The 8,264-nt window shown below is 53.3% G+C and overlaps 1 pseudogene; it reads left to right on the top strand.

Annotated features, from left to right (window-relative positions):
• The first annotated feature begins 5,011 nt into the window (after positions 1–5,011).
• Positions 5,012–6,890, top strand: LOC146206776 (uncharacterized; annotated as a pseudogene).
• The last annotated feature ends 1,374 nt before the right edge of the window (positions 6,891–8,264 follow it).

The following is an 8,264-nucleotide window of genomic DNA, read 5'->3' on the forward strand; positions in this document are numbered from 1 at the left end:
TATAGCTGGAGTGCTGGGGTGTCACTGCCGTTATCGGTGATGTTTCATGCGCATGCTCGAGTCCGGAAGAAGCAAGTTCCCACGACGGTCCCAGGAAGCGGTGTAGATCACAGTTGTCGAAGAAGGCTGCATTCTCGCTGGTAGCAAGTGCCGGATTACGCGCGTACCACAGGACAACCTACAACAGCAGAATAGGTGATTCAGACTTCATGACTACACTTTCGCCATGGCCACGATGATGCTGGCCGTTGACTGCACATATATAGTTGGAGTGCTGGGACGTCACTGCCGTTATCGATGATGTTTCATGCGCATGCTCACGTCCGAAAGAAGCAAGTTCCCACGACGGTCCCATAAAGCGGTGTAGATCACAGTTGTCGAAGAAGGCTGCATTATGGCTGGTAGCGTGTGCCGGATTACGCGCGTAGCACAGGAAAACCTGCAAAAGCAGAATAGCTGGTTCAGACTTCATGACTACACTTTCGCCATGGCCACGATGATGCTGGCCATTGACTGCACTTATATAATTGGAGTGCTAGGACGTCACTGCCGTTATCGGTGATGTTTCATGCGCATGCTCGAGTTCGGAAGAAGCAAGTTCCCTCGACAGTCCCAGGAAGCGGTGCAGATCACAGTTGTCGAAGAAGGCTGCATTCTCGCTGGTAGCGTGTGCCGGATTATGCGCGTAGCACAGGAAAACCTGCAACAGCAGAATAGCTGATTCAGACTTCATGACTACACTTTCGCCATGCCCACGAAGATGCTGGGCGTTGACTGCACTTATATAGCTGGAGTGCTGGGACGTCACTGCTGTTATCGGTGATCTTTCATGCGCATGCTCGAGTCTGGAGGAAGCAAGTTCCCACGACGGTCCCAGGAAGCGGTGTAGATCAGAGTTGTCGAAGAAGGCTGCATTCTCGCTGGTAGCGTGTGCCGGATTACGCGCGTAGCACAGGAAAACCTGCAACAGCAGAATAGCTGATTCAGACTTCATGACTACACTTTCGCCATGCCCACGAAGATGCTGGGCGTTGACTGCACTTATATAGCTAGAGTGCTGGGACGTCACTGCCGTTATCGATGATGTTTCATGCGCATGCTCACGTCCGAAAGAAGCAAGTTCCCACGACGGTCCCATAAAGCGGTGTAGATCACAGTTGTCGAAGAAGGCTGCATTCTCGCTGGTAGCGTGTGCCGGATTACGCGCGTAGCACAGGAAAACCTGCAATAGCAAAATAGCTGATTGACTTCGTGACTACACCTTCGCCATGCCCACGAAGATGCTGGGCGTCGACTGCACTTATATAGCTGGAGTGCTGGGACGTCACTGCTGTTATCGGTGATGTTTCATGCGCATGCTCGAGTCCGGAAGAAGCAAGTTCCCACGACGGTCCCAGGAAGCGGTGTACATCACAGTTGTCGAAGATGGCTGTATTCTCGCTGGTAGCGTGTGCCGGATTACGCGCGTAGCACAGGAAAACCTACAACAGCAGAATAGGTGATTCAGACTTCATGACTACACTTTCGCCATGCCCACGAAGATGCTGGGCGTTGACTGCGCTTATATAGCTGGAGTGCTGGGACGTCACTGCCGTTATCGGTGATATTTAATGCGCATGCTCACGTCCGGAAGAAGCAGGTTCCCACGACGGTCCCAGGAAGCGGTGTAGATCACAGTTGTCGAAGAAGGCTGCATTCTGGCTGGTAGCGTGTGCCGGATTACGCGCGTAGCACAGGAAAACCTGCAACAGCAGAATAGCTGATTCAGACTTCATGACTACACCTTCGCCATGCCCTCGAAGATGCTGGGCGTTGACTGCACTTATATAGCTGGAGTGCTAGGACGTCACTGCCGTTATCAGTGATGTTTCATGCGCATGCTCGAGTCCGGAAGAAGCAAGTTCCCACGACAGTCCCAGGAAGCGGTGTAGATCACAGTTGTCGAAGAAGGCTGCATTCTCGCTGGTAGCGTGTGCCGGATTACGCGCGTAGCACAGGAAAACCTGCAACAGCAGATTAGCTGGTTCAGACTTCATGACTACACTTTCGCCATGGCCACGATGATGCTGGCCGTTGACTGCACTTATTTAGCTGGAGTGCTAGGACGTCACTGCCGTTATCGGTGATGTTTCATGCGCATGCTCGAGTCCGGAAGAAGCAAGTTCCCACGACAGTCCCAGGAAGCGGTGTAGATCACAGATGTCGAAGAAGGCTGCATTCTGGCTGGTATTGTGTGCCGGATTACGCGCGTAGCACAGGAAAACCTGCAACAGCAGATTAGCTGGTTCAGACTTCATGACTACACTTTCGCCATGCCCACGAAGATGCTGGCCGTTGACTGCACTTATATAGCTGGAGTGCTAGGACGTCACTGCCGTTTTCGGTGATGTTTCATGCGCATTCTCACGTCCGGAAGAAGCAAGTTCCCACGACGGTCCCAGGAAGCGGTGTAGATCACAGTTGTCGAAGAAGGCTGCATTCTGGCTGGTAGCGTGTGCCGGATTACGCGCGTAGCACAGGAAATCCTGCAAAAGCAGAATAGCTGGTTCAGACTTCATGACCACACTTTCGCCATGGCCACGATGATGCTGGCCGTTGACTGCAGTTATTTAGCTGGAGTGCTAGGACGTCACTGCCGTAATCGGTGATGTTTCATGCGCATTCTCACGTCCGGAAGAAGCAAGTTCCCACGACGGTCCCAGGAAGCGGTGTAGATCACAGTTGTCGATGAAGGCTGCATTCTGGCTGGTATTATGTGCCGGATTACGCGCGTAGCACAGGAAAACCTGCAACAGCAGATTAGCTGGTTCAGACTTCATGACTACACTTTCGCCATGCCCACGAAGATGCTGGCCGTTGACTGCACTTATATAGTTGGAGTGCTAGGACGTCACTGCCGTTATCGGTGATGTTTCATGCGCATGCTCGAGTCCGGAAGAAGCAAGTTCCCACGACAGTCCCAGGAAGCGGTGTAGATCACAGTTGTCGAAGAAGGCTGCATTCTCGCTGGTAGCGTGTGCCGGATTACGCGCGTAGCACAGGAAAACCTGCAACAGCAGATTAGTTGGTTCAGACTTCATGACTACACTTTCGCCATGGCCACGATGATGCTGGCCGTTGACTGCACTTATATAGTTGGAGTGCTGGGACGTCACTGCCGTTATCGGTGATGTTTCATGCGCATGCTCACGTCCGGAAGAAGCAAGTTCCCACGACGGTCCCAGGAAGCGGTGCAGATCACAGTTGTCGAAGAAGGCTGCATTCTCGCTGGTAGCGTGTGCCGGATTATGCGCGTAGCACAGGAAAACCTGCAACAGCAGAATAGCTGATTCAGACTTCATGACTACACTTTCGCCATGCCCACGAAGATGCTGGGCGTTGACTGCACTCATATAGCTGGAGTGCTGGGACGTCACTGCTGTTATCGGTGATCTTTCATGCGCATGCTCGAGTCTGGAGGAAGCAAGTTCCCACGACGGTCCCAGGAAGCGGTGTAGATCACAGTTGTCGAAGAAGGCTGCATTCTCGCTGGTAGCGTGTGCCGGATTACGCGCGTAGCACAGGAAAACCTGCAACAGCAGAATACCTGATTCAGACTTCATGACTACACTTTCGCCATGCCCACGAAGATGCTGGGCGTTGACTGCACTTATATAGCTAGAGTGCTGGGACGTCACTGGCGTTATCATGATGTTTCATGCGCATGCTCACATCCGAAAGAAGCAAGTTCCCACGACGGTCCCATAAAGCGGTGTAGATCACAGTTGTCGAAGAAGGCTGCATTCTCGCTGGTAGCGTGTGCCGGATTACGCGCGTAGCACAGGAAAACCTGCAATAGCAAAATAGCTGATTCAGACTTCGTGACTACACCTTCGCCATGCCCACGAAGATGCTGGGCGTCGACTGCACTTATATAGCTGGAGTGCTGGGACGTCACTGCTGTTATCGGTGATGTTTCATGCGTATGCTCCAGTCCGGAAGAAGCAAGTTCCCACGACGGTCCCAGGAAGCGGTGTACATCACAGTTGTCGAAGATGGCTGTATTCTCGCTGGTAGCGTGTGCCGGATTACGCGCGTAGCACAGGAAAACCTGCAACAGCAGAATAGCTGAATCAGACTTCATGGCTACACTTTCGCCATGCCCACGAAGATGCGGGCGTAGACTGCACTTATATAGCTGGAGTGCTGGGGCGTCACTGCCGTTATCGGTGATGTTTCATGCGCATGCTCGAGTCCGGAAGAAGCAAGTTCCCACGACGGTCCCAGGAAGCGGTGTAGATCACAGTTGTCGAAGAAGGCTTCATTCTCGCTGGTAGCGTGTGCCGGATTACGCGCGTAGCACAGGAAAACCTGCAACAGCAGAATAGCTGGTTCAGGCCTCATGACTACACTTTCGCCATGCTCATTGGAGAGGTTTTACTACTTAGAGGGCAAAGATGTTCAGTTGAGAGAGGTGGGATGTTTAGCAGGTTTTAAATCCTGCTAGCGTTTTTATTGGCGGCTTTCATAGTCATGCAATTTTTGCTCAAATTAATGCAAATTCTTTGCGATTGTATTAATTTCTTCAAGAGAACGCTTCTGTAAGCGCGTAACGTTACTGAGACCTCAAGGTTGTCAATATTCGAATGCGCCACTATTCCTTGAATGGATTTATGTGTCATTTTTAATACAGTCGTCGAGTCTGCTGGTGCCGGGAATGTGGCCCAGTGGCCCTGAACACCCAGTGAACAGTGCACCAGTGGGTCTGTAAATTATTGTAGAAGATTAAAAAATAGTGGCGGCAGGACCGCAAGTTTGGAAAAAATATTGCTGCCATTCAAATGGGATGAAGGAAGCCTGCTGTAACAGCCATGGGACCAGAGCTGCATTTTGAGATAAAGTCAAGTAGGTGTGTTTCGGCTCCGCCAATTTACGGCTGGGGCCGCATCCCAAATCATCCTACCCCGGCAAAACTGGCATCGATCGATCCGAAAAATCAAGCGGAACAACTGGATAAAAAAGTCGTCCAGGTAGGCCGATTTTCTTCAAATCTACGGCCATTTTTCGACCGACCACGTTGGCGCCGTCGTTAAGCCTAACGGCGTCGCCGACGCCTGGCCTGGCGGAATCGGCCCTCCGAGGAAAAAATGGCGACTTCCGCGGATCAAATACGCGGTTACGACCCTGAGGCAATGTTGTGGACCTCGGTACCCGCCACCGGAGATACAAATTCGACGGTGATCCCGAAAATTCGGAGTCAAGCTTTACTTCAAGCGGCTGCACGCCGCTCCCAAGACAAAGCCCAGATGGCGGCGTTCGGCGCCGCCCCGGCCGCCATTTCGTCGGTCGGAAACATGAACGCTCCCGCGACGCGCGCCACGGGAAGCAAGGACAAGGCGTTCTCGAAGTGGAAGCCGCGTCCAATGCCCAAACCGGCTCTCGAAGACTACGTTATAGTCATAAAGCCCAGAGAAAGTGTTTCTCTGCACGAGGCGTTCACGGAAACTGGCTAGGGCACTGCCATTTCGGCGTACCTCGGGCTGAAACGGGCCAGCGCCGTCTCCGTTCTACCCTCACGAGAACAAAACATCATCATTGTGCATACCCCGGACATCGAGGCGGCCGACCTGCTCATCGTGGACTTCGCAGTAAACACCGAGAAGGGGTCGATCCCGCTTCGGGGTTACCTGAGACAAGACGGCGGAAACATATGCCACGGCGTGATCGTGGTCCGTAACTCGGACACCACAGAAACTCTCCAAGACCGAGTGTGCTGGCGCGCCGGCACCATCCTGGAAATCCGGAAATTCGGAACATCCAACAAGGCACGCATCACTTTCGCGGGTAAAGAGAAGCCCCGTTACGTGCACTATGACAACATGGTCGTCTCTGTGCGAACCTATTACAAAACTATTCCTGCGTGCGGCCAGTGTGGGGCCGTCGGGCATCGCGCGGATGCATGTCCAAACTTGCAGTCTGACACCTGTGGACTCTGCGGATTCCAAGCTCCGCTAGTGGAGGGGGTGCGGGCTCCTCACAACTGTGTTCCGCGGTGTTCTGTGTGCGGTGGCCCCCATGTCACCAACTCTCGCGACTGTGCGGCAAAATTCCGCACACCCAAGATAAAAAAGAAAAAAATGGCGCCCAAGAAGAAACGCCGCCATGTTGGGCCTCCCGGCGATCAGCCTCGCCAGGAAATCACCAACATCGAGAACCCACCTACAGGAGGTGCTGAAAAACGACCATCGAAGGTGTCGCCACCACACGGCGGACTGGCGAAACAAACGACGGAAACGCGCGGTGATACCAGGGCCTGGGTCAACGCAGTCAAAAACGGACACCAGGTGAGCGGTTCGGGTGGGGCTGCTTCTCTCTCCCCCCTTTCCACTCCCCTCCCAAGGGCGCGTAGCGCCGAGCAAGATCAAATAGCAGCACTCAGGGCCCAAAACGAGATGCTGCTTAAGAAAATTAACGAATTGGAATCCAAAATTAACCAGTCTTCTCCGCCCTCGCCTCCCGCGGCTGAGGTAATGGAGAGTGAGCTCGTGGTGCCAAAGGCGGTAACAAGCTTGGAGGCAGCATTCGAGGCCCGATTCGGGGCCACGGAGGCACGATTCATTGCCATAGAAAATCAAATTTCAATGATGGTCAACGCCATCTCCAAATTGCAAGAGACAATCCCCGCGATGATTGCCAAACAAATTGCGCATTCCTTACGCTCCTCGCGCAGGCCCGGCGGTCCCTTACCCGGCCGTCCTAACAAAACTTCTAGACGCACCCCTGAGGTAGACGATGACGACAACTGCTCGCTCTCCGGTATGGAGGATGCCCCCCTTCCCCCGAGTGTTGGCTCCGGAGCAGCGTCAATACAACCCCTCCTCAGCCTAAATGACCATGGCGCGCAGCCCTAAGATCAAGCGCTCCCCAAAAACCAATTCGGCCACCCCCGTCCAAATTGTCCAATGGAACTGTCGGGGCTTCCGTTCCCGCGCAAAGAGGGCGGATCTCCGACTTTACCTTTCAACTTTCGACTCTCTTCCCGCGGTGGTTGCCCTCCAGGAGCCAGGGAGTGGCGTCACCCTCACAAATTACATCACCTTTCAGCAGGACCCCTCTTCCTGCGTCTGCGTGCATAAAAATTATACGGCTACTCTAGTTGACTTAGAACTTGACACTGAATATTCCTACGTGATGGTGACACTTCTTCCGCTCAAGAAACAAGATGCACCACTCCACGTACTCAACATCTACTGCTCCCCCAGACTCAAAAATGTAACGTTCGCAGCACTCTTTAGCCGCGCTCTAAAGGCTGCGGGCACGGACTCCTTGGTGATTGTGGGTGATTTCAACGCCCACAGTACACTCTGGGGATACGTGCGTGAAGAGAAGCGGGGACGCAAGCTAGCGGAACTCGCGTCCACGCTGGGCCTGACTCTTCACACTGACCCTGCATATCCAAGACGGATGGGTAATTCAGTGACCCGGGATACATGCCCGGATCTCACCTTTACCAAAAACATTGTACACGCAGAATGGATCAACACCGAGGAAACCCTCGGTAGTGACCACTGCCTTATCAATACCACTGTAAGAACTAAACCATTGGCAAGACCCCACGCACAAGCTCGGCTACCCGACTGGAATAAGTTTCGGCAAAGCTACATCAATTCGGCCTCTATCCACGAACAAGGATACCACGCGTGGGCACAAGGATTGGTTACACATCTTCATTCGGTGGAAACACAAATTCAGCTCTCGGAGGCCACTCCAGAGGTGGACAACCACCTTCTGCACCTTTGGGAAGCGCGGCACAGCCTCGTCCGCAGATGGCGACGCCAAAAACATAACAGAAAGCTCAAAATTCGTATCGCCGAGCTCACTCAGCGAGCGGCAGAGTACGCGGCCCAACTCGCCGACTCAAACTGGGTAGACCGCTGCAACACGGCGGCCAGACAAATGTCGAGCCGGAGCACGTGGCGCCTTTTCCATGCCCTAATTGACCCGACTCAAACTCGCGCCGAGACACAAAAACATCTCCAACGAGCTATTCATAGCTTCGATGGAAATACATCAAAATTAGCATGCAAACTGCGCGACCAGTATCTTTGCACTAAGCAGGACCCCGGAGGACCCGCGTACTCGTATGCAGGTTCAGAAAACGCGGATCTGGATCAACCGTTCCAGTTGCATGATCTGAAGGCGGCCCTGGCTAAAATGAAACGAGGAACAGCACCGGGCCGGGACAAGATAACTGTGAAACTGCTTGCCAATCTTCCCGACCCCGC

The sequence above is a fragment of the Amblyomma maculatum genome, chromosome 1 (assembly GCF_055883805.1).
Source record: "Amblyomma maculatum isolate TAMU_Amacu chromosome 1, ASM5588380v1, whole genome shotgun sequence".
Lineage (NCBI taxonomy): Eukaryota > Metazoa > Arthropoda > Arachnida > Ixodida > Ixodidae > Amblyomma > Amblyomma maculatum.